Consider the following 11427-nt stretch of genomic DNA (forward strand, 5'->3'; position numbering starts at 1 on the left):
GCACCAATATGGTAGATACGAGTTTTGCGTCAGATGCTAAGTTTGCTGCTTTATCTAGAAGGTTAGAAGCTTTGGAAATGGGCCAGACTAAAAATAGGTCCCTTGTTGAACCTAATAGAGCCTCTCAAGTCTCTAGTTGTGGAATAGAGCCCGATAATTCATTTTGGGAAGGTCAGGTTAGTGAAGAGCAAGCCCATGCTGTCTATAACAATGCTAGGTTTGAGAACCGTCAGAAGTTTGACCCATACTCAGAAACCTACAACCCTGGTTGGAGAAACCATCCTAATTTCTCTTGGTCTAAGGGCCAGAGTCAAGGCCAGTCTAGTAATTCTCAGCCTCCCCCAGGTTTTGGTTTTAAGAACTCTTCAGGTCAAACCCAGTTTCAGAACACTTCCGAGAAAAAGATCTCTACCTTAGAGGAAGCTATCACTATGTTAGTAAGTAACCATGACATGCTATCAAAGAACCACATGAGCTTTCAACAAGAAACTAGGCAAGAGTTGAAGAATAATTCCCAGAGTCTTGCCAAATTAGAACTTCAAGTAGGACAAATAGCTAAGTTTATAAGTGAGAGAGAAAATGGAAGGTTCCCTAGTCATACTGATCCTAACCCCAAAGGAGAGAAATCGTACAATCATGTGAATGCTGTCACAACCCTAAGAAGTGGAAAGAAAGTTGACAACAAGGTCGCCATGCCTGATAGTGAACATGCTGTAGTTCACCCTGCTGAGCCAGAAAATGAGGAGACTGATAGAGTCTCCAAAGAGACCAATGAGGGTCCTGTTGAGCCTCACTTTGTTCCCAGAGCCCCGTTTCCCCAGCTGCTAGTTCCGACTAAGAGGGAGTCCAACTTTAATGATATATTGGAGGTTTTTAAGCAGGTTAATATCAACCTTCCATTATTAGATGCAATTAGGCAGATTCCCTCTTATGCCAAGTTCCTTAAGGACTTGTGTACGCGAAAGCGTAAGCTCAGTGTCCAGAAGAAAGCCTTCATAGCTAGTCATGTGAGTTCTATTATTCAGAATACCACTACTCCTAAGTATAAAGACCCAGGGTCCCCTACCATTGCTTGTACAATAGGTAAGTACCGTGTTGAGAAAGCGTTGCTTGACTTAGGAGCCAGTGTGAACTTACTGCCATACCATGTGTACCTTAAGCTAGGACTAGGTGAGATGAAACCTACCCAGATAACACTCCAGTTAGCTGATAGGTCCGTTAAAATCCCTCGTGGTGTGATCGAGGATGTTCTTATTGAGGTCGACAAGTTTATTTATCCAGTGGATTTCGTGGTCCTAGATACCCAACCTGTCCCCGACCCAGAGAACCAAATACCTGTGATTTTAGGTCGCCCATTCTTAGCTACGTCTAATGCGATCATAAACTGTCGAAATGGTATCATGAATCTTTCTTTTGGTAATATGACTATTGAGCTGAATATTTTTAATGTAAACAAGCTACATTCTGAGCTAGATAGCACATGTATTGAAGAGGTGAACATGATAGGAACCTTAGTTCAGGAGTCATTACCAAACATCGTATCGGAAAATACATTGGAGAGTTGTTTATCCCATTTTAGCCTGGATTTCGACGATAATAGTAACATTGAACAAGTTAATGCTCTGTTGGATTCTGTTCCTATGTTAGATATTGATATATGGAAAAATAGGTTCGAACCAATTACTAGCTTCTGAGTCTATCTTAACACCTTATTTAAAAGAGCCTCCTGAGTTGGAGTCTAATTATACATTTTTAGGCCCACCCGAGTCTTTCCCTGTGATTATAGCTTCCGATTTGGATAGTGATCAGGAAAGTAGGCCAGAGACCGTGCTTCAAGAAAATAAGGAAGCCTTAGAGTGGACCATAGAAGATATGAAGCAAGCTGAGGATGAACCACCTGATTATGACTTAGAGAAAGCAATTGACCTTTTTCAAGAACCCGATGGTCTAGAAATTAGGAACATTGTGACTAGTCATTGTAGAGGCACCCAAAATTCTAAGTTTGGGGGTAGAGAACTAGAAGAATCTCTTGAGTATTTTAAGGACTGGGAAGATCCGGAAATTCAAGCAATAATGAGAGGTTTGTGTGAGAGTAGTGAAAACCCTAAGTTTGGGGCTAGTAATGATTCTTGTGATCGTCAATTATCCCCATTAGAAGTCCCTATCTTGGGACTCGAGCTAGTGAGGTATTCCATGAGTCTATTCAGACTCCACAACCCATCCTCCTGATAATGTCCAGGAAAAAATCCATATATTAGAGACCCGTTTTTCGGATAAAGCTGTTTGCCGAGACACTCATATGAAGCCCAAGTGGTCACCCGAGATAAATCCAGTTGTCTTGCGAGAAACTTTAGATCAGGTTGTGCTCTATCTGCTCATTTTTCTAATCTTGAGCATTTGTCTCCTATTCGTGGCAGTTCTATTTGGTCTTATGGACCCACAATTGTTTCGACTATTGGTATACGACTTTGGAAGGTGAAAATTCTTTTTGAGGTATTTGATGTCTAGCTAATGACTATAAATTTAGCGTTTCCTGGGAGGCTCCCGCGTTCATGTGATACGGTAATATCCTTCCTTATTTCTTTTCCCTCCAGTGGTAATAGTTTCTCCTTGTTCATGCTTTTAATTTCATCTTTAGAACATTGAGGACAATGTAAGATTTAAGTTTGGGGGTGGGGAAGAAACACTTTTTGTCACCTTTTTGCAATAAATAAACTCCAGAGACTAGAAATTTATGCCTATTGAGGATTGCACTAACTAATCTAAGTGGATGGAAGCATTTTGATTGTAGGAGTTTGAGGAACCAATCTGATTAGATGGAAACATCTAAAGAGTCTATTCATAAAAGCACAGAGCTCAGGTGTTAGAAATAACATGATAGTTTCACCATATCTCGTTGAGTCCTTTTCACTTCTATTTTTATTTTATTTTGTTTTTAAACTATGTTTCTCTAAGTGATACGTGGGGCCCACGATTCAAGTTGTTACCAATGCTAGGGTGAATTAGAGTGATTGAGATACCATGAAAAAAAAAAAAAGTTGAAAAAGAAAAAGAGGAAAAAAAAAAAAGTTGAAAAAAAAAGAAAGAAATTGAGACCAGACCATTTGACCAAAAGGAATAAATTCAATAAATTCGACCACTGGTACCCTTGTATATGCCAGTTGTGTTGACCTAGAGTTAGGTTATTGACCACTGGTACCCTTGTATATGTCAGTGTGTTGATATTAGTCAGACTAGTATCTCAATCCATTAGGATAGGTTCATTTTGGCGGAGGCCTTCAGACAGATATGGGAAACGTCGTTCACTTAGTAAACATCAAAACCATCTATGTTTTCTATATCCATCTTCTTGATCTATCCATGTGATTAGTTTTGACTCCGAATATGATGTCCATAGTGCAACTATCTGAGTAGAGCTCTGTCACTTTATATGAATTTTAGTATGCTTGAGTGCAAACTCGTGTACAGCAATTGGAATTTCGCATCAGGGTACTTCTTCCTGTAGTCAATAAGTATGCCAACCAAGGAGATTCTTTAGTGCCTTCCAAGGTTCTGCGTAGATAGCTAAGGTCTGGAGTACAGGTTTTGTGGGTATATCTCTGGTAAGCCCTCCCGAGACTATAACTCGGCCACTAGGGCCACATAGGGGTTTAAAGGCTTATTGCATACGCTAAATGCAATCGACGATGCCTGCGACAGTGAGTTAGAATTTTATTTTGTAGTTTTGATTTGCTCGGGACTAGCAAATAATAAGTTTTGGGGTATTTCATAGACGCATTTATGTGTCTAATTTATCTCAATTATATATATCGTTAGTGCTCGATATTGTACTTATTTGGATATTTTATTTATTTGTAGGTGTTTTTAGAAGAATAAAGTTTTGCGGCGAAATTGGCTGAAAATGCGGCGTTTGGACCTCCGTTGATAGAGTACCAGAAGCGCCCCAGAAGTGTACCGGAAGTACCCCAGAAATACCCCGGAGGAACCCCGAAAAAAGTGCGGAAAATGCCCCAGAGGACACTTGCTATACGGACCCTTGATTTTGGATAAGGGGTAACCTAATTACTAATGGGTGACCCATTTCCAGGCATCTGCTAAAGGGAGACCAGCCACAGATAAGGGGAGGTCAACTTCTCAAATTCAAAAGAAAATTTTGGCGGGAAAATTTTCTTTCACCAGACAGATTTAGGGTTGGATTTTCGGACGAGTTTTAATGAGATTCAATCACTGATTCTCATGGGCTGGACGTGATATGGATATACAATTCTAGTATGGATGATTTCATGTGCTTAATTGGGCTAGAATGGCCGGGAGAAGTGAATCAAAGTTCAACAGGATACGTACTCTTTCGGTTTATTTTCAAAGATTTTGTGAAGAATTTTGGGAGAGTTTTACGCTGGATAAAATGTACCTAGTCTTGTTCAAGTCTTAAGAGAATTTTGGAGCGTAATAACTGGCCATAGGACGCGTACAAAGCAACAGAAAAGAGATTATTCTCTCAACTGCTCGAGAAGAAAAAAAGAAAAATACTCTCGGATTTAGTCGAGATTTATGGATCTGTTGGGCTATATAAGTGTTGGTTTACATCAAAGAAAGGTTAGAAACCCGGAGGAGAGAATTAGGAGAGAGTTCAGAGCCGAAACGAAGAACAGAAATCATACCTGCTGCTGCTGCTGCTCGAGGAGGAAGACGAAGAAGGAAGAACGGACTCGCAGAGTCAGTCGTTTTTCCACAGTGCTTACAGCGAAATCAAACTGTCGTTTATCTACAGCATATCATTATTATCGTATATAAACAGCATCATCTGTTTTGTAACAGCGACGCTGTAACACTTCTACAGCGTTGCGAATTTCTGTTTCATCATATTTCTTCAATAAAAACACCTATTCAGCCATGAGTGATTATTTTGTGTGTGTTTTTACCATGAAGAGCTAAACCCATTAGCCAAGGCGACGGAGGAAGCCATTGTTCCACATTAATTGGTATAATTCTAATTTTATTATTTATTTGCAATATTATTATTTGATTATTTGCATGGGATTGAATTGAAATATTAGTTCTTATTGAATAGTTGTGAATTAATTTGATGAAGCATGGTGGGTTTTAAATACTTTTGATGTTTTATACTCTTTGATTACAACTATTACTTCAAGAATATACTTGAGGCAAATATTAGAATTATTTTTAAAGATAAAATTGCATGAATATTATTTAGAGTTTACTATTTATTTGGTCAATGGTGGAATCCTAGTCTTGGTATTTTTCTCCAAAACTTTGAATTATTTTATTTAGTTGCCTGTTTAATTTAAATCTATAAAAATTGTTTTCTTCACAAGTCTGATACGAATCCGTTTTACCACTTCAACTACAATCACTATTTGATAAACCATCAATTAGTCACCATGTAAATCGATTTTTTTTTTCTAATTTTGAAGTTTGAGTCTAGGGTTTTGAATCAATAGATTTATAAGAGGTTTCTTTAAAGAAATCTGATTAGATGAAAATATATTGAAGGTTTGAGGAGAAAAAGTTGATAATGAAGATAAAATATCAGATTTGGGAGATTTGAAGAGATTTGGTCATTTGAAAGTTGCGAATCATTATCGCCCGGGTCGACTCAATTTCGCCCGATTCGTAGAGCTCATTATGCACCGACCATCTCATATTGAGGTGATTAAACATGAATTGAAGTCTAATATTTTGATGGTGTATTCTTATTACAAGACTTTACATTCCTATAAAAAATGATCACAATTCTAGATGTATAAAATCACCACCCATCCCTTTGAATATCAACAGTTCAAAATTAACGGTTGAAATTAAGATCAGTAGATGGTCAGGTTTTCTATCTCGAATTGCATTCATTTTTGGTAGGAATGTAAAGTCTTATAATAAGATCATATAAATAAAAGTTCATATTAGACTTTAGTTCATTATCGTTTTTGCAAATCTTGTCCGACCTTGTCTATCTAAAAGTGTCCATAGATCCTCCCTCTTGTTCTAATTGTTCATTTTTCCAACTACTTAGAGTTATGAATTTATTACAGAAATCAACAATGTTTGCAGTTACGACATTTTGAATTCTGCTTATTATAGTAAAAGCCATTTCTTTAAAATTTATGAGTTTTGTTTCTTTGTTTCTTACTAATGTAAAAAAATTAAGACACTTCAGAGGAGCCTCTCCCAATATTGTGTGATGTATGCAGAACATGAGTCCTACTGTGACGAGGTCACCAACTACTATAAGGGTGCACTTCTTAGCCTTTGGATGTCACATCTTAGATATGCACACATCTCTAGACAAGAATTATATATAAAAATATTTGTCTAATTTTTATTTTATTTTACTGCATGCTATATTTAATTTAATTTAATTTGTCCCTCTATAAAATGAAAGAAATTATTTTGGTCTTGGAGAAAAATTGTTAACCTTCCTTTGTTCCAGGAAACCTAGGATAAGTTAACGGGAATAAGATCTTTATTTTGAGCACATGAAGCTCGGTTGATTGATTAGGGGGAGAAAGAAAAATAACTGGAACTACTAACTAGTGGTGACGGAGAGCGGATCGTCCTTTACAGCACGACATAAAGTTGTGTTGAAGCATTAGTTGCTTCTTCTATTTAAAAGAGGCGAGATTGATAGTTGAGCCGAATGTATTTTGCATCTTGATTCGTGATACTAGTTTATTTTTCGGAAAATGGGTCATTTGTCCAAAAATTTTTAAAACACGGTCCAACGGGTGAGTAAAAAACAGTACGGGTGAAATGGACACAGAAAAAATAGTAAGAATGAAACTGGATTCATCCTGGCTTAAATTTAGAAAAGAGCGAGATGAAACTCGTTGCATCCTGGTATAAATTAAAAATAAGAAAAAATATTTGAAAACGGGCATGATGAAACTGTTTACATCCTGGCTATTTTTAAAATTTTATCCATTTAAACAATATCAATTTTTACATGTCTTTTCCACCCATGAATTATTAATTTTGGTTTTTTAACCAATTTTGTGCTTATCTTTTTGATCAACAATACTAATTTTCTTCTTTATCATTAAAACAATATTATAACCATATTTATGCAGTAAATCTGTTTTATCCAGTTTTATATCCAAAAGTGATGATATACTAATTGTGCTAAGGAAGAAAGCCATCAGGTCCATAATGATCAAACTTGATCAAATCTTCATCTATAACAAAAAATTAAAACAACCCACAGTGATTTCTATGCTTTCAGGAACAAAAACGGGCAAAAATACAAATTTCTTTCTCATGGATTAGAGGGATTAAAGGGCAAATATAAATAAAATACAAACATCTAAAAGAGAAAGAAAATAATAAAAATATTTCTAATATTTATTTTTTATTTCAAGATATGCATTTATCTAAGATTTGATATCGAATGGATAAAAAGTGCACATTTATAATAACTACCATAAGGGTGACCTCGTCACAGCACTACTCTGCTGAACATTTAGAGCTGAACGAAACAATTATAGATTACAAACAAAATTAAGAGTTTGAACGAAACAATCATAGATTACAAACAAAATTAAGAGTTCTCTGAAACATGTGTGAGCTGACTGAAGTTATGATTTTTGTTTCGTGACTAGTAAATATGGTGGAAGAATAGATGGAAAAATGCATGCAACCCCTAAACATATAAGCGTCAGCAATCCAACCCAGATAGCCTTGTGCGGGATCCCAAGTAAGAGCTCATCACAAATTGTATAAAAAGATCAAGGAAAAATTGGAAAAATTTTAAATCTGCCCCAACATTTAAAAGTTTGGAGAAAATGCCCCGTTGCGTCAAAATCCCAGTTAACTCACATGTGTGAGCTCACACACGCGGAAAAAAAGACAACTATACCCTTCAAAATTCATGGTTCAAGGCTCAAAATTCAAGATTTAGGGTCCTGGTTCAAGGTTTAAGGTTCAGGTGGTGACGACGGTTGTTTTGATGGTGATGGTGTTCGTACACATGTCACTTAACTGGGTTAGACATTAATGTTAACGGAACGGGGTATTTTTCCAACTATTTTTAACGTTGGGGGATTTCCAACATTGCACCTCGTATGGGTGCAATTTCCCAATTTTCCCAAAGATCAATAAACAACAACAACCCAATCACAAAAAATCAGATATTATTGACAAAAAGATAACTAGTATCTCTTAAACTACACGGTTTCTCTGTGGAATTGTCTCACAACTGTGTCGACTCTTTCTTTTCATTAGATATATATATGGATACAAAATACAGATAATATCTCAACTTATCACGAATATACAGGGAAGTTTCAACTAAATACAACAAACTATGACTGCATAGGATTCGGACCTTCCTGGAGACTTGTTCTGGTGGTTACTGACGGCTTGCTCTGGCTGTTATTGTGCCACTGCTGTGGTAGAGCATGTGTACACATCCAATACCCCCCCTCAAGTAGGAGCGGGAGGATGATGTTGCCGAACGCCCAACTTGCTGACAATATGGCGAAAGTGATCCACACCAAGTGGTTTGGTGAAAAGGTCAGCCAATTGGGCTGCAGAGGGAATGTGGGTCGGTTTGATGAGACCGGAGATCAATTTTTCGCGAACAAAATAACAATCGATTTCGATATGTTTAGTTCGTTCGTGAAATACCGGATTTTCAGAAATGTGAATAGCAGCCTGATTGTCACAATAGACTGGGATTGGTTTCGGAATATTAACACGAAGATCAGTGAATAAATAATGTAGCCATTGTAACTCAGAAGTTACCCTGGCGAGAGCTCGATATTCTGCCTCAGCAGAAGAAAGAGAAATAGTGGGTTGTTTCTTGGATTTCCAAGAAATAGGACTAGCACCCAGCATTGTGAAATATCCTGCCGTAGAACGACGAGTAATTGGGCAACCTGCCCAATCTGAATCAGTATAACCAGTTAGGGAAAGAGATCTAGTTGCAGAGAGAAAAATTCCATGACTAACAGTACCTTTGAGATAACGAACCACACGATAAGCAGCATCCAAATGACCAGAACAAGGATGTTGCAGAAATTGACTTAAATAATTCACAGAATAAGTGATATCAGGGCGAGTCACCTGAAGATATAGTAGACGACCAATTAATCGTCGATAGACACTTGGATCAGGTAGAGGATTTCCTGAATCCGGTAATAATTTAAGGTGTTGCTCCATAGGTTTAGCGCCCAAAAAACCTACATCTTGGACAATGTCAAGAATATATTTACGTTGTCCAAGGAAAATACCTTTTGGAGAACGAGAAACTTCAATTCCCAGAAAATATTGCAAACGCCCAAGATTTTTGAGCGAGAATTTGGCTTCTAGTTTATGTTTGAGTTCGTGAATAGCCAAGTCATTATTACCTGTAATGATGATATCGTCGACATAAACCAAAACATAAATAGAGACTGCACCTTTGTGAAAAAGAAAAAGAGAGTAATCAGAACGAGACTGTTGAAAACCTTCCTCAAGTAAGGCAGTAGAAAATTTAGCAAACCATTGACGAGATGCCTGCTTAAGACCATACAGAGATTTATTGAGTTTATAAACACGAGTATCTCCCTTTTTATGAAAACCAGGAGGAAGTTTCATGTAGATTTCTTCATGGAGATCCCCTTGTAAAAACACATTATTGACATCAAGTTGATGAAGAGGCCAATTAAAAATGGCAGCAATAGACAATAAAACACGAACAATGACTAATTTAGCAACAGGAGCAAAAGTATCATGATAGTCAATACCTTCTTGTTGTGTGTATCCTTTGGCAACCAACCGGGCTTTATGACGTTCAATATCACCATTCGGTTTATATTTAAGCTTGAATACCCATTTACAGCCAATGGCAGATTTTCCAGGGGGAAGAGTAGTCATAGTAAAAGTATCATTATCTTGGAGAGCAGTATGTTCTTTAATTATGGCATCACGCCACACTGAAGATTTAATGGCCTCCGTAAATGATCGTGGTTCATCATTAGCAATGACCGAAGAGAGAAAAGCACTATGTTGCGGAGTGAATTTATCAAAAGAAATATAATTGGTAAGAGGATAGAGAGAGTTGGAAGAACCTTTGTTAACAGAGCAAATGTAATCTTTCAAGTGAGAAGGACGATGATGTTCTCTGATGGATCTGCGTAAAACACTCTCGGTGGCAGAAATAGGATTAGGAGAAACAACTGTGTCAGGTGGAACGCCCGGAGAACTGAATGTAGAATGAGAGTCATTCACAGGAGAAGAAGAATCATTCGAAGTGTGTGTGGACGAATTAGAATCATCTTCTTGCAAAAAAGGTGAAAGACTAGGAGAAGATGTATCTGTCACATGATTTGATGGAACAACATGTATGAATTCCTCATAGAAAACATCATCAGAATCTATAAAAGGTGAAATTACATTGTAAGATGTCAATTGAGCATCTTTGAAGGGAAACAAATGCTCATGAAAAACAACATCTCTGGACACAAAAGTTGTCTTTGTGAGAAGATCCAAAATAATGTAACCTTTGTGATTATAGGGATATCCCAAAAATACACCAGTCTTAGCTCGTGAATCAAATTTAGAAGTTATTTTTGTGTTTCGAGCATAACACAAACAACCAAAAACGCGTAAATGACGGTACTTAGGAACAGTACCAAGGAGAACTTCATGTGGAGTTTTATGTTGCAAAACAAGAGTAGGCATTTTATTAATGAGATAACATGCCGTGAGTAAACATTCTCCCCAGTAAGTGATTGGCAAATGTGATTGAAAATGAAGAGCACGAGTCACGCTAAGAAGATGACGATGTTTACGTTCAACAACACCATTCTGTTGAGGAGTGGAAACACAACTCCGTTGATGATGAATACCATGGTCATGAAACCATGTTTGCATTTCTATGGATAAAAATTCTGAGCCATTATCAGACTGCAATCTTTGCAAGGATGAAAGAAATGGAACGGGAGTGCCAGTGGATATGTGATCAATTTTGTTAGAATATTGAGTGATAACAAAATTAAAGAAGTATTTGAGAAATTTAAAAGTTTCACTTTTGGTGTGCATGAGATAAATCCATGTACAACGTGAAAAATCATCAACTATAGTGAGAAAATATTTAGCACCTGTGAGGGAGGGCGTCACAAAAGGACCCCAAATATCACAATGAATAAGTTCAAAACATCATTTCGAAGACAATGCAACTTTATTAAAGGATAAACGGCTTTGTTTAGCCAATGGACATACATCACAGAAGTGAGTAGAACTAGATTTAATACAATCAAAATTACGACAAAGAAATTTGAAACGTTCTAAGCTAGGATGACCTAGCCTTCAATGCCAAACATCGGCAGATGCTTTATTACACAAGACTCGATTGAAGGACTGATGAGGATTGACTTGGAGATGATACAGGCCGGAGATGAAATCAGCCTGACCAATCACTGTTCTCGTTACTCG

Source organism: Papaver somniferum, chromosome 10, assembly GCF_003573695.1.
Source record: "Papaver somniferum cultivar HN1 chromosome 10, ASM357369v1, whole genome shotgun sequence".
Taxonomy (NCBI): domain Eukaryota; kingdom Viridiplantae; phylum Streptophyta; class Magnoliopsida; order Ranunculales; family Papaveraceae; genus Papaver; species Papaver somniferum.